The sequence below is a fragment of the Podarcis pityusensis genome, assembly GCF_964106645.2.
Source record: "Podarcis pityusensis genome assembly, chromosome: 3".
In the NCBI taxonomy this organism is placed as follows: Eukaryota; Metazoa; Chordata; class Lepidosauria; order Squamata; family Lacertidae; genus Podarcis; species Podarcis pityusensis.
The window spans coordinates 97,355,268-97,371,422 of record NC_138026.1 but is presented as its reverse complement, the minus strand read 5'-3'; the positions used below and the strand labels follow the sequence as shown (position 1 = coordinate 97,371,422).

General features: G+C 43.5%; 1 protein-coding gene across 1 annotated transcript in view; it reads left to right on the top strand.

Annotated features, from left to right (window-relative positions):
• Nucleotides 1-5,236: 5,236 nt before the first annotated feature.
• Nucleotides 5,237-16,155, top strand: part of PROX1 (prospero homeobox 1) — a 318,666-nt gene continuing 307,747 nt past the window's right edge. The window contains exon 1 of the mRNA XM_081000513.1: nt 5,237-5,267. The gene's annotated coding sequence lies outside the window, so the exon portion shown is untranslated. The remainder of the gene's footprint in view (nt 5,268-16,155) is intronic.

Here is a 16,155-nt window from a genome sequence, read left to right as displayed (position 1 = left end):
CGGGTGCTCTGTGATTGGCCACTGGGTTATTTCTGTGGGGATGTTAAGGATACAGTGGTACCTCAGGTTAAGTACTTAATTCGTTCCAGAGGTCAGTTCTTAACCTGAAACTGTTCTTCACCTGAAGCACCACTTTAGCTAATGGGGCCTCCTGCTGCTGCCGCGCCACTGGAGCACGAGTTCTGATCTTATCCTGAAGCAAAGTTCTTAACCTGAAGCACTATTTCTGGGTTAGCGGAGTGTGTAACCTGAAGCGTATGTAACCTGAAGCGTATGTAACCTGAAGCGTATGTAACCTGAAGCGTATGTAACCCGAGGTACCACTGTAGTAGGAAAGGATATATTGGATAAGTATTATCCTTCCTTCACTCATGCTAGTAAGTGATGTAGCAGAGGAGATTTCCCTCAACATAGCTGGAAGCTAGTTTGCAGATTCGTTTGAATTTCTTAGTTAAGATTATTTCCTGTTGTCCCCTTTAATCCCTCTTAAAAGAATAAAGACACAAGAGTCTTTCTGAGTAAAGTAACAAAAAGTTTGCTCACATTTCAGTTCACGATTTGATCCCTGAAAGGCAGGCTTTACTTGGTAGTTACACAACAAAGCGTGAGTTCATCTCATATGGAGACTGAACTCATGTGCTGCTGGCTGAGAGCCAGCAGACAGCAAAAATTACATTAAGACAACAAAATGGCTGCAGGAGAGCAGCATGGCAGCAAAAGGGCAGCAACAAGAGATCAGCAAGTGAAGACTAGACTGAGAAAATGGCTGCTTGACTCGGCTCTTTTATGGAGTCAGCCAGAGCCACACCCGTCTCCCAGATCACATGCAGGGGGAGGAAGTTCCAAACCAGTGGAACCTAGGGGAAAAAGGAATGTTGCATTTGACTGCACCAATGGATTACATCCCACAATCTCTCCCACCACTCCACATTTCTCTTTACATTTGGGGCCTGGCTATATGTTATCTTGTCTCTTTGTCACTACTTTTGGGTATGTGGTGTGGGCAGGAAGAGATTCAAGCAGGCACCCTTAGTGAGCACTTTTTCAGTGAAGGGTACCTTCCATCATTGCCTGGCTTGTAAAAACTGCATTGGCAAGACGCTCTTGTGTCCTGGTGGCTTCACTGTTCCCACCAGCCAACTAGGAGAGCTGGGGCAATAGGTGTCCCCCATCTCTATGGTGAGTTGTCCATTAAAGGCCAGCATCAGTGAAACAGTGGGTGCTGGGCTTTGACGCAGGGTTGTGCCACCCATGTGAGGAGATAGAGAGAAGTTCCTTCTGCCATCTCCTTAAGTCAGATATGCCTGCAGATAGTAAGTTTCAGGTTATTGTTGGGATTGTTGTAGCTCCTTGATGGGATAGGTCAGGGATAGCCAAAGTGGTACTTTCCAGATCTTGTTGGGACTCCAGCTCCCACTGGTCTCAGCTAGCATGGTGAGTAATCAGGGATGATGGGACCAGAAATATCTGGATGGCATCACATTGGCCAGCCTTGTGTTTGGTTAATAAAACCTGTGACCACAATAATACATATTCAAAGAACATAGTGAGTACAAAAAGGGAGGCAACAATAATACTGCTCCCGTATTTTCATTCCAGGATGTGGGGGCACCTAGTAAGAAATGGATGAGTGAAATTGCAAATGGAAAACAAAGAGTTCAAGGAACAAGAAGGAAGAAATTGTATGGACTAGACAAACACTGACTTACATAGGTAGCAGGGCATCACACCATCTAACTGGGTAACCTATATTTGCTCAATGCATTCTTGAAAGAGGAGGTCAGGAAGACTATATTGCTGAGTTATTTCAGATCTTACTAAATTGTAGGAGAATTCCAGCACAACCCCATGCATGTCAACTTAGGTCTAAGTCTTGTGAAGTCCAATGGGACTTACTCCCAGGTATAGGACTGCAGTCTTTAAAACCAAAACCAAAAAAAGAAATCTGGGACTAGTATAAAAGTGGTGTGCCAGAAGACCTCCATAATGTTTGAGCTTTCACTATGTAGTGCATTGTAGTCTTGACACCTAGAGTTTTGCATCAATTTGCCATCAACAGAATTAAAGAGTCATCATTCATACAAAGTTTTCCTGATTAAACCAGACATTAAATTCGAAGGTGATATGTGTCTTTTAAAAATAATAATAATACACAAGGCGAATATAGCTAGAAAGCAATTTGAAGCATATTTGCAAGACAGATGTTATCCAGACTAAGAGAATCCCAGCATCAATCTAATACTTATCTCATGTACCAAAATATATTCTCTTAGCCTTAATAATGATATTGCGGTATTTATGTATATCCTGCATTACTTATAGCACAGAGTGGCATGGAGCATATTTCTGTGAGTGATAATCTTTTGCAAGACCCAGCAACAGGCAGAGGACAGAATGTAAGACATTGACAAGTTCAAATTTCAGCACAACTTCTCCATCTCCATTTCTCATCTGAAAAACAGGATGAATGATGCCCTGCCTTGGCTGAGTGTTAGAATCAATGAGATTGTATAATAGTTTGCATAGCAGAAGGTGTATCATGATGTACAGAACCATCATCACATTCAGAAGCAGAGAATATAATCTGTCTGGGGCCAATGATCATTCCTTACAGGGTTCTGGAACTGTGCTACTCATTCTGTTTATTTATTTCTAATATTTCAAATCTGCTCTTCAGCTGTAGCTCTCGGACCAGCTTAAAATAAACACATAAAATACAATGGTTTGGACCTTGACTTTGACAATGGTTTGAAACTCTGCTCAGGGAATGTTCCTGCAAGAGATGTCTTGATTAGATTCTCCCTTTTCATTGAAACATCTTTTGCTCTCCCAAAATTTGCTCTGGAGGCCTTCTGAAGCAGTGAGGGAAGTTATAGGGAAGGGAGAACTTGGCAAAAATCACCTCCCACCTTCTGCCAGCAGGATCAAAAGCTTTCCAAGGATGGAAGAAACCCTTCCATTTGCAGAAGGCTAAGTTTCAATCCAAGTCAATAAAGTCAACATCATCCAAATCACAGCAGGCAGCTAAAACCACTATAAAAATCAATGTTATTCAGAGGCTAACTGCCCCCAAACCCTAAGAATCCTTGGTTAATTAAATTTTCACCTGCCCCTGAAAAGAAGATAGGGATGTTGCAAGGTTAACTCTGTGGTGAGAGAGTTCTACATGATACCTCCAATCTGTAATTTGAAAGTCAATGTTCTGTAGGTAACATGCAGCTCAGCTATAACATCACAACAAACCAACCAACCAACCAACCAACCAACCAACCAACCACTCCCTACCAAATTGATAGTAGAATAATAAGCACATTTGTATACATATTCAGGACAAAATGATGCTAAGCTAATTCATCTCTAGAAGTTGGAGACAAATCACATGATAGTTATATCACAACCTGTCTATGAACTCCAAGGGGCAGCTAGTTGTCCATTGTTGAGTAGATAAAGCCTAGTCTTATCTAAAGAGTCAAGATGATTTGCTCTTAAATTGCTTATCCTATACCGAAAAGTCAATAGAACTGGTGGCCATCCAAAGGATGTCAAGCATGCCTAAGGCAAAACAGTGATGTTGTTAGGTAATTTTAGACTCTGGTTTTATATGTCTCATGGGGAGTGGGCTTCTTAGATTACTTCACTTGCTTCAAAATGCAGCAACCCAGGCCTTCCTTTGTTTGGTGACCCTCTGGCTTATTCTGTAGACTGGGACTCTGGCCTTTTGCCCCCAAGTCCTGCCCCGCTGACGCTACTGTTTCAAAGGACCTGAGTTGTGCTTCTGGGATGATGATTGTGGAGCTGGTTCATTGTGAGCATATCTCACTCAACATAGTTGCTTTGTTGAGCTATGGTGTAGAGTCAATGGTGGCCTTGGCTCAGTGGTAGAGAACATGCATTGCATGCCAAAGGTCCCAGGTTCAATTCCCAGCATCTCCAAGTAGGACTGGAAGAGACCCTTGTCTGAAACCCTGCAGAGCCACTGCTGGTCAATGTAGGTTTACACCACATATGGGGAACCTTTGGTTCTCAAGAAGCTGCTAAACGACAGCTCCCCTCATCATTGGCCATGCTTGGTGGTGCTGATGGGAGCTGAACTTTGGGGAGGGGAATGTCAAAGGTTCTCCACACCTGGTATAGAGAATACCAATATAAGGCAGCTTCCTATGTTCCTATAGCACTTGTTGTGAGGCCACCTTACAGTAAGCATAGCTTAGGTTAAATATCTACTCAACCCACTGTGCCTCTTTGGTAGTATGAATCAGGCCTGAAGTCTATTGGAACCAGACTATGTTCTTCTCAATAATACATCATTACATTTAAATTTCTATGGATTATACTTACTTGCATTGCTCCTTCTTCATTAGTAGATTGAGCCAGCAGTGAAGATTTGCACAAGAGTTCAATGTTGCAGATTAAGGGTACCTGGGTTTCTATAGTGTTGATGATACGACAAAAGAGAGTATTCCTGGGAGGTGGGGATCAATTTGTACTAAGAGAAGAAGCTATTTTTGTCCCAATGCTTTTGGCAGAAATTGAAATAATGTTCTTCTTGGCTATTTGTCTACCTGCCTCCCTGCCTAACTAGGAAGCTATTATGGTAGTTGAGCAGACATAATGAAGGAGAGGAACAATTGTAAAAAGCAATAGGAAAACTCATCTAGAGGCAAAAAACGGAGAGTCTTGTGACTCCTTAAAGACAAACAAGGGGAGTTTTCATTTCCTTCCATAACTAAGGGGTTACAATGCGCAGCATTTGAGATGATGGCATCTGGCTGCTTAGTTTTGCCAACCATGCAGACCAGTTGGGCATACGGAGAAAGGAAAATAAAGTCATCACACATTTTGATGGATCCAAACTCAAGGCTCATCACACAGACAAGAATTGTAAATATACTAGGTTTGGTATACAGGCAGGGGAATTATGGGTTTGGTAAAACCACTGTTTCCTTTTATGGCTTAAAACCAATCACGAGAGCCTCTCCTATAGTTTCTTCTTTACGTTGAGCCACAGAAATGGTGGCTGGCAGACAGCAAAGGGGAAGAGAGTGAAAGGATATAACAGGATGCTAAGTGAACAGGATGAGAGGCTTGACAAGTTGTCAGTTTCACTTGAGCAGGATGAAAAGGAAGTGCACAGACAACACCAGGCCTCACTCTTGACGTTTCTCAAGGCATGACAATCCCAGTCTCTGTGTCTGGGCGTTTGTTATTCGGCCCCCCTCTCTGTTTTGAGGAGAGAGAGAGAGAGAGAGAGAGAGAGAGAGAGGAGGAGGAGGCTTGTTTTCTTAAGACTATTAAGACCTTCTAAGTACCACAATCGCCATCCTATGATTGAAAGTGACAAATGTAGGCAACCCTGCTTAAAAACTGCCACTTTGCATTAGCAGAAATATCAGCACAAGTTTTGCAATATTTTATTGCTCTGGGTTCCTCCCCCCTCCCTGCTCCTTTCTGTCTAAATGCTGTTTTACGTAAGGATGACTGAGTTGATATCAGGGAGACTTAATCTCAGCCAGGAATCCCTCGTTCCCTCCGCCCCATTAGCTACTGTCTTAAAAATGCCAAACAAAACAGAAAGTGACAGCAGTGTGGCAGCAGGCACAAGGGCCAAATATCCAAACAGCTGAGCCAGAGCTGTGTCCAGGAAACATGCTGCCCGTGTAAAGAGTTGAACATTAAAGATGCGCAGATGTGCGTATTGACTTAGATCTGAGCAGGCTGTCATTCGAGCTGGGCCTCAGACCTAGAAGCTTCTTGGTGCCAGCAAAAGTCAGATGGAAGAGGGAAAGTTTGCAGCATTAAGGAAGAGCCGTAGCCCAGTGGCAGAGCACATGCCTGGCAGGCTAAAGGTCATGGGTTCAATCCCTGGCAACTCCAGGTAGGGTCAAGGAAAGATTGTGTGCTTGGAATCCTGGAGAGACACTGCCAGCCAGTGTTGACAACACTGAAGTAGGTGGGTGAGTGATCTTTCTTAGTAAGGAGGCAGCTTCCTACAGGTTGTATCCAACTAAGCCATACCCAGAGCAAACCCATTGAAATTAACGTGCACGATGTAGGGTTGCCACTTGTCCTGTATAGTACATTCTTGTCCCATATTTCAATGTAAAATGCCTTGTCCTGTATTGATACAGTTTTGTCCTGTATTTCTCTCTCTCTCTCTCTCTCTCTCTCTCTCTCTCTCTCTCTCTCTCTCCCAAGTTAGGGAAAGGGTGTGTGAAAGATCATGCATTTAAGCTCTGGATAGCCAAGCACAGACAGATTTACAGGTGTGTGTGTGTGTCAAATTCTAGAGGGGCCAGCCTGTTAGTCTGCAATAGGTTGTAATGGATTGCTCTGAAGTCATTTCAGCAACAGATGTGGGAAAAAATAATTATCCCTCAATCTCCCCTGCCTCACCCTGTCCTGCATTTCACCAGAACAAAGGTGGCAACCCTAAGATTAAGTCTGTTGTTTCCAGTGGGTCTACTCAGGGTTTAACTTAGTTGGGTGCAACCTTATGTTCCTATGTACAGTGGTACCTCGGGTTATATACGCTTCAGGTTACAGACTCCGCTCACCCAGAAATATTACCTTGGGTTAAGAACTTTGCTTCAGGATGAGAACAGAAATCGTGCTCTGGCGGCGTGGCGGCAGCGGGAGGCCCCATTAGCTAAAGTGGTGCTTCAGGTTAAGAACAGTTTCAGGTTAAGAACGGACCTCCGGAACGAATTAAGTTCTTAACCCGAGGTACCACTGTAATGTTAAGAACATAACAGCAGGCTTGTTGGATCAGGCCAAAGACCCATTTAGTCCAGTATCCTGTTCCTACATGCAAGTAGGACCTGAGCCCAACAAAGTATTCATGACTAGGAGCCATTGTTAGCCTTATGCTCCATGAATTTGTCTTATGCTCCATGAATTTGGCCACCACTACATCTTTTGATGGTTTAGCTGTGTGCCATTCTTTGTTCTGAAACTTCCAGCCTTCTGCTTTGTTGGGTGGTCCTCTCTTTTAGTATTATGAGATATATATATTTTTAAGTCTCTATCCACTTCTCCACACCATGCTTAATGTCATACAACAATAACATCCGGTTATTGGCCAGCTCCAAACCTGCTTATCTTCAGAGTTAACACTACAGCCCTTGCCTTCAGACCATCCTCTGGTTTCTTCTGTGCTCTAAGTAATAAAGATATCCCAACCTGCACTCTATAAATCGGCGAGACCACAGCAGCCCTATTACTCATTGCCCTTTGAAAATTGGCGGCATTGTCGATGCAACCTGGATGAAGGAAATCAAAGGGAGAAGTCAAGTTACAATGAGATGCGTGGCTTGTCTTGTCTTATTTAGAAACCCTTCCCCTATTGTGCAGACAGAGTAAGGAATTTTTGCTTTCAAAACAAAGCTGAATTTGAAATCTTTGATCTTTCCTTTGTAGTCTCTGGTTTGCATAAAGGAAGGCCCAGATAAAGCCATGCCTGTAAAACAGGTTATTTATACGCCAGCTTGAGTATCCATTAAATCTTAAAGGCTTTATGAAACTGACTTTTCAATGCTCGTGGAAAAGAAGCTTTTCTTCTTTCTCACAGATCTTCCAGAGGGCCAGATGAACAAGTTGGCTGTGCGGCAAGCAGCATAAAGAGCAGCTGACATACATTTGCTAGCATCTGGGCAGGGCTTAGTCTTCGGTAGGCCTGATAGTGCTTTTAAAAAAATGCAAGAGAAATAAGAAATGCTCCTATATAGTCAGAATTTTTTTTAAAAAAAGGAATGACAAAAACAGCCCCTTACAGAACATTTCTGACCTGAGCGATACCACCTTTAAGGCAAGGGAACGTTTATGCTTGTGTGATCCCTGCATGACTAAATATTTTACTGTCCCCATTCTTGTTCCTTAATACTAATACTAATACTAATACTAATAATTTTATTATTTATACCCCACCCATCTAGCAGGGTTGGCTCAGCCACTCTGGGTGGCTTCCAACACATATAAAAACAGGGAGAAATCAAATGGGTGAAGCTTTCTCTGGGATCAGATTTGGCCCCTTCATTTCCTGGCCCTGCTCCTGTGCCCTTTAGCGGATGACGTCTTTCCACACTGCTGATCTACGTGCAAGGAAAAGTGATGCAGTCACTAGCCATGTGTCGCTATGGGCCAAATACACAGAGGGACCCCTGAGCGTTCAGCAGAGATTGGACTGCCCCCAGATCATTGCACCAGTGTGACAGTATATAGTCTCCTTTTGCCTCTTCTTGGGAACTGAGGGAGTCAGGCAGTCACCCTGCTTATAACACCCTTCCAGCTTATCACAATACAGTGGTGCCTCTGGTTAAGAACGTAATTCGTTCTGGAGGTCCGTTCTTAACCTGAAACCATTCTTAACCTGAGGTACCACTTTAGCTAATGTGGCTTCCTGCTGCTGCTGCAGCGTGATTTCTGTTCTCATCCTGAGGTAAAGTTCTTAACCTGAGGTACTATTTCTGGGTTAGCGGAGTCTGTAACCCAAAGTGTCTGTAACCTGAAGTGTCTGTTACCTGAGGTACCACTGTACCCATTTTTAGCCCTGTAATGTTCATGCCTGTTTTTAGAATCCTGCAAACAGTTTTGCGGCAGTTTTCCTGTTCCAGAAGCTGGGACACTTCCAGTCTAGGCTTTCATACCCTCCAATATGGCCCAAAACTGGGATGCCATCTTCCAGGGCCTCACTCTTGTGCACATCATGTGACCCACGTAAGATCACAAGATCTGTCACGAGAGACTAGGGCCCTGCGGGACTTGACATCTTTCCGCAGGGCCTGCAAGACAGAGTTGTTCCACCAGGCCTTTGGCCAGGGCACAGCCTGACTCCCTCCCTCGGCAATCTTCGCGGAGCTCTGGCTCAATGGATGCCAGTGGCTTGATTTGAATTAATTTTATAATGAATGATTTTAGAGTGTTGTTTGTGTTGTACTTTTGTACTGTTTTATTGTTGTTAGCCGCCCTGAGCCCGGCTTCGGCTGGGGAGGGCGGGATATAAATAAAAATTATTATTTATTATTATTATTATCACACCCTGCCCCCACAAAGAAGTGCTGGCACCTTAAGCTGCTTGGAGAAAAAGGTGGGATATAAATGCAGGAATAAACATTGTTTTGGTGGGTGTGAATTAGGTAGGCTCACATTAGACTGCTAAGCAAAGCAAATTGCATCACCACCTTATGAACTAACCTTTGAAGGAGCAGGTATATAGCTTAGGGATTATTCCTTGATCCTTTACTGTCACTTGAAGCTCAGGCAAATTTAGTGGCATGGAGTGTCTTCCATCAGCCTCAGCTGGTGCCCCAGTTGCGCCCCTGTCTGTACAAGTATAGCTTAACCTCTGTCATATATGCTCTGGTAACCTCTAGGTTACTTTACTGCAACACATTATATGTAGGGCTGCCTCTGAAGGCTGTTCAGAAACTTTAGCTGGTGCAGAATTCGGTGGCTAGGTTTCTCACCCGGAGAAGACAGTTTGGGTATATTACACCAAACCTGACCCAACTGCACTGGCTGCCGATTAGTTTCTGGGCCCAATTCAAAGTGCTGGTTTTGACCTCAAGACTACAATACCTCAAGGACTTCCTCTTCCCATATAAACTGCCCCAGACTCTGCGATCACCCTCTTAGGCCCTTCTTCATGTGCCTTCTCCATGAGAGGTCTGGAGGATGACAATATGAGACAGGCCTTTTCTGCAGTGGTTCCCCGTTTGTGGAATGCTCTCCTCAGAGAGAGGTTTGCCTACCACTTTCATAATATATCTTTAGGCGCCAAGTGAAAACCTTTCTCTTAAGCCAGGCCTTTGGCCGATTGATAACCGATGCCCTTTTAAAATGTGTTGTGGAAGGGGGTATTCTTGTTTGGTTTTGGTTTTGGTTTTGGTTTTGTTCTTGTTTTTATTATGTTCTTTGTGGCTATATTCTGTATTCTATTCCGTGAACTAACAGAATAACTAACAGATCTTCAGATGAAGAGTGTTATACAAATTTAATAAATAAATAAATAATGATGATGAACAGTGAATGTTGTTGGATTTAGTGATTCCCAGTATTGAACCCCTGCCCCATGCAGTCTTTTGTCTTCTTTAGTCAAATCAGTCCTGCAACACCCTGAGTGTAAAAGGACTACCCGTCTAATTTTAAAATATATATTTCGTTGTAAATCTCACATCAAGGAAGGGCTGTATCAAGTGATGTATCGATAAGGCGTGTCAAATTTTTGCAACTTTCATATTCAAAAAATGAGGGGTGCTAGAAAGCCGTAACATGACTTGGGAACTTGAAATGTATTTTGGTGAAATTAATATAATCTCGCTTTGCTTGGTATGTGAATTGTGTGTAAAACTGCATAGTAATCATTAAGAATGATTACCAAGTACTTGCAGTTATATATGCATATTATTTCTATTATTTATTATTTTTGTTGTTATTTAGCGTAAGATAACCAGATTTTTTTCAATGAATCTGGGGACACTTTTCAGCTTCAATGGATTTTGTATGGGGACTGATTTGTAAATCCGGGGTCTGTCCCCAGGAAACGGGGACGTCTGGTAACCTTAATTTAGCGTTTCCTGACATTTTCAGAAGGTAAGATTAAGATTCTTTGGCTCTCTGAGGGCAGTTTAATTAAGCATAGATTTACCAAGCTAAATGCCCAATCACAAAAATAATAACTGATTTGAATTCCTCACCTCACACCCAAAAACATATTTTAAAGACCCCTCACTGAATAAATGTGCAAAAATTAAGTTTTATCCCCTAAGATGACAGTGTATTAAGCTTGACTCGGGCAGCACTTTTGCCTCAAAATGGAGCATTGGAAGGAGATAGTGTCTCTCCCCCCGCCAATTATATTTGCTGGGCCAGGAGCCACGGACCCAGAATGCCCTCCGCTTCTCCTGTCACTTGGCCCAATGCGTTGTGCTCCATTTGCTTGTTCTGTAGCAACAGTTCCTTAGCAAACACCACTCTCAGTGTCCTGCTGCTATTTAATTGATGAGTCTGGTGCGCAAAGTTGTCTTGGCATAACAAAGCAGCATCTAAGTAGGGGGAGAGAGAGAGAGGGAGAAAAAAAATAAACAGTCGCATTCATTCCAGCTCATATCAAAACAGGGGGAAATAAATCTATGTTTCTTGCAGGAGGAAAGGGGGCAAATATATGGGGCGGGGGCAGAAAATGTAAATCATAGGAGAACATTGCATCCAGGGATACTTTTGCCTTTGGATTTTGGTTTGAAAAAGAAAAGAAAACTAGAAGCGTTTGCCCAGTCGCCTAACGCAGATTGCAAGAGTTCTGTTGTCAAAAATTTGGCTGGTTTCATTGAATCAATATGTGTCCTCGAGTTCAGGTGTCTGGCTTTATGTCCTCTCTGCTATACCTGCAAATTTTATGCGAGTCTGTGCCTTCTCGTTCTCTCTATTTGGCAATGCAAAAGTCACTACAGTGGTACCTCTGGATACGAACGGGATCCATTCCGGAGCCCTGTTCGCATCCTGAAGCGAACGCAACCGGTGACTGCGCGTCTGTGCGATTCGCCGCTTCCGCGCATGCGCGTGGCGTCATTATGACAGTCTGCGCATGTGCGAGTGGCAAAACCCGGAAGTAACGCGTTCCATTACTTCAGGGTTGCCGCGGAGCGCAACCCAAAAGCGCTCAACCTGAAGCAACTTCAACCCGAGGTATGACTGTACACCCAGCTCAGGGCCACACATATCAGTAGGGTGAGGTAGATGTCTTAATTAATGAATACTGGGAATGGAGAGTGTTGGCAATTTTTTGGAAAAGAGAACAGTGTGTGCTGCTTTGGCCTGTTGTGCACCACCTAACCTACCTGTGGTGGCCGCCTTGCCTGCGGTGAGGGATGCTGTCCCACCCCCAGTGCTGAAATAAGATGCAGTTGCCACACTCATCAGTTTCAGTTGTGTCTGTTTGGGTGAGACTTGTTATTCCTAAATTTGCATGTGTACATATAAATGAGCACATGCCAATATTATACAAATCTGTGTCCTCTTTTGGGATGATGGATTTCTTCTTCTTCTTTTTGACCGTGTAAGTTATCTTTGTAAGTTATCTGTGATGTTGGGAAAGATGGAGGGCACAAGGAGAAGGGGACGACAGAGGACGAGATGGTTGGACAGTGTTCTCGAAGCTACCAGCTTGAGTTTGACCAAACTGCGGAAGCAGTGGAAGACAGAAGTGCCTGGCGTGCTCTGGTCCATGGGGTCACGAAGAGTCGGACATGACTAAACGACTAAACAACAACAACAACAAGTTATCCAGTCTAACCAAGAAAGTCTGCTCACTTCTGCAGTTCTTTGCCTTATGCAACTCTTCCGTCAGTCCAGCCTGTCTCCTCGCAGAGTAATTTTTTCTACTCTTTCCTCTTGTCCAAAAGGCAGCTAGTGGAGGGTGGGCACTGAAAATGAAGAAAGCAAAACTAGGGATGGAGCCAGATTTAAAAACCCGACACCTCCCTCCTTTCAATTGGGGCATAACAACAACAACAATTTATTATTTATACCCCACCCATCTGGCTGGGTTTCCCCAGCCACTCTGGGTGGCTCCCAACAGAATATTAAAAACGTGATAAAACACCAAACATTAAACAGGGCTGCCTTCTGATGTCCCCATGTGTCCCTCAAAAAACCCTTCCTTGGGAGAAACCACTCTGTAAGGGGTGTGCCCCCCAACTCAAGAAGAAACCACTCTGTGTGTGGGGAGTGTGTGCCCCCCACTGAAGAAAGGAAAGGTTTGCATTTAAGGACATCATTAGGAAAGGGTCAAAATCTCCTGTCCCGGCTGAAATTAAGCTGTGGGGACCTAACCCACTGAAGCTGACTCTAGGTCCCCTCTTTGAATTAAATTTCTCATGTGGGATCTGTAGCAAATTGCAGAGAGCCAGTGTGGTGTAGTGGTTAAGAGCGGTAGACTCGTAATCTGGTGAACCGGGTTCATGTCTCTGCTCCTCCACATGTAGCTGCTGGGTGACCTTGGGCTAGTCACACTTCTCTGAAGTCTCTCAGCCTCACTCACCTCAGAGAGTGTTTGTTGTGGGGGAGGAAGGGAAAAGAGATTGTTAGCTGCTTTGAGACTCCTTCAGGTAGTGATAAAGCGGGATATCAAATCCAAACTCTTCTTCTCTTCTAATTCAGGATTTCAGCCAACCACGCCTTCCTTCCAGCATACTCCATTCCATTCCTCCAACCCGGTTTTCCTCCCCAACATTTCATCCACATTTTGTGGTCACTGAGTATAGCTCCTCTTCCTTTAGGGTTTTTGAGGGTGGGGGCTACTTCTGCAAACCTAGGTACTATTTTGGCTGCATAACAGTCCGCAAAGAGGATTTGTTTGCTATCAGTATATAGGATTAATATGGGAAATATAAATGAACCAGGCTTATATTGAGGTTTTTGCAGTTCCACATTCCCTTGCAATGGACCCCTTGCACACTCTTAGACCTCTTCACCAAGACATTTCTGCCTATGAGATTGCCAATGTCTGTTGCAAGAAGCAGACCTCTCCTCCAAAGCAGTGCCTAAGGACAGCAGGCCATTTCCTTTGTCCCATTAAACTCAAAGGGTAGCCATGGGCAACTGAGTCAGCCCTTATCTGCTTGGGTCCTCCCTGCTTTCCGTTTTTTGGTTGTGGCACAGTGGGTGGGTGGGTGGAATGCTGGGAATGATATCAACAACCAACTGGCAGTAACAACACGGGCTATTGACGGCTTCTGCAGCAAAATGATTTCTTTTTTGTGCTGTCCTTGAGCTTTGAATGAACACATTCATCACTTGTGCATATAAAATGAATCTTCAGCTAAGTAAGTAAGGACCCTCGAAGGAGAGTTTATACTTTAGAAACTAGGTTAAAATTAAGTTAACAGCAGCAAAACAATGCACTTGAAAGTTCAGAACAGTCAGAGATAGTTACCATTCTTCATACATTCTTTTGTGCTTGCATTATGATACCGTATTGTTATATGAGTTTAGGGAAGTAGGCTGTAGGCTGAGATCCTTCTAATGCGTGAGTTCCACTTCTAATTCCTGGATCCAGCACAGATACAATTGCTGGAATAATCAGACCAACCTTGTAATGGCCCGCTAAGTACATGCACGCAAACTTTTTGTTTTTGTTTTCTGTATGCTGCCTTTCCACAGTTCAAATCATGCTCAAGGCAGCTAACAACATGAAAAAAATACGAAACTACAACCACTGCTTTTTTTTGCAGCTGGAGCAAACCAGAGTGCAGTTCAGGTATCTTTTAGGTGGGCACCACTGCAGGCCGGCACTCCCCCCCCCCCCGCTTCTTGCCTTTACATACTTCTGAGAAGCCCCAAATGAACATTTCAAGTCAAAACGGAAGCTAGCCAGCATGTGCAAGTCTACACTTTTTGTTAGCTCTATGACTCCACCTAGTTCCTAGCTGCTCCAAGCTGCGATTGGTCAAGCTATGGGGTGGGGCCAATTCGTATTTCCTTTTCTTCAATCCATCTCTCCAGCCAGGCCTCTACCGTTGCACGCATACATGTTTGCGCAAGGTCCCTTCCGAGCTGCCCATGCCATCTGCCTGAATCTAAGAGAATGAGGACCTGCACTAGAACCTGCACTAGAACCAGGGGCATGGGCACGGGCATCTGTTCAGGGCTGCCCCAAGTCACCTGGTGACTTACTGTAAGAATTTCATGGTGAGTTCCAGCACCTATTTTTCATGGAAAAAAGCACTGACTGCAGCATAACAAAAGTAGTCACAAACAATAAACAGAACATTAAATAAATATTTAAAAGTACACAACCAAACTGAACAATTTCCACATAAATCACAAGATCTATAATAAATAAATGAACTCTGCAAGAGGGAGGTTGCATCGCTCTTTTTAGGCTAGCTTCCAAACAGACCTTCGCCATAGCTGGTGAACCAGATTGAGCTGGTAAAAGGTATTCCCATCCACAGAGGGTACTTGGCTCCAGGAATACGTAGGGCTTTCAGCCTTTGTTGGAAAGCTTTCAGATTTTAGGCTGCAATCCTATCAAAACAACTTCCTGTAAATGAACCCCATTGAATACAGTGGACTGTGCTTCCAAGAAAATGTCGTAAGCTGGTGCCTTAAGCAGAAAAAAGTCCTGTGAAGAGCTAAAGAAATTAAGAAACTATTGGATAGTGAAAAGAAAACACTGGAGGTACAAATAAATGAGTATAATTCATTCATTTTAAAGAGGCAAAGATGATTCAAATATCATCTGAAAACGTATTTGGAAACCATTATTACACACTGAATAGCATAAACCCAGCTTGTAAAATATGACATGTGTTGTGAACCGGTGACCGAGAAGAATTTTTTTAACACTGCAACCTGCCTTTACAGTGAGACCAGATGGCTGCATGAACTGTAGCACTCTTAGGCACGATCGTCAAGACTAATGAAATAAGATTCACCCCCTTCTTTTGTTTGGTTTGTTGGCTTGGTGTTTTTTAAGAAGGTTGCAAGCAATGACCACTAAGTCACAAGGGACTTTGTGGGCAGGTGTTAAGTGTGTTAGAGGTGTGCTTTGTCAGAAGGATGCAAGTCATTTTGGAAACATCCTCCACCCACAGCTTTGGAAATAGTTCCCAGTTTGTCCCAAAATTGGTTGTTTGTTTGTGACCCATGTTGGCTCTGATTCTGTGAGAGAAGCACGAACTGCTTGCTGTGCAAAGTTTTGATTTGTTTTTAAGAAGAAATCACATCTAAACTGATACTTGGGGGGCCGTTCATCGATTCGCTCTTCTTGCACTTTTGCTAGAATGTGCTTCCGTGCGTGTATCACATATATACAAATGCAACTTTGGACAGTGTTGAGAACACTTGCTGTGGGTGCAGAGAGACAAAGGAGATGTCTAATTGCAGTCACTATAGCTCCAAATCCAATGAACTTGACAACAGCATCAACAGCAACTGAGATATATTCAGGCCTTCATTTTTGAAACCTGTATATCACATTTATGAGCTCTGGCTTTGATATATATAATGAGACTCTCCTAGTCAACAGCTCAGTTTCTTGGGTGTTATAGAATGTTGGGTGTTATGAACATTCCAACTTCTGAGGTTTGTTTGAAAAAAACTGCTAACACACAAGGAGAGGGTGGCGTGGGCGGACTGAATGCTGTTAGAGATAGGGTA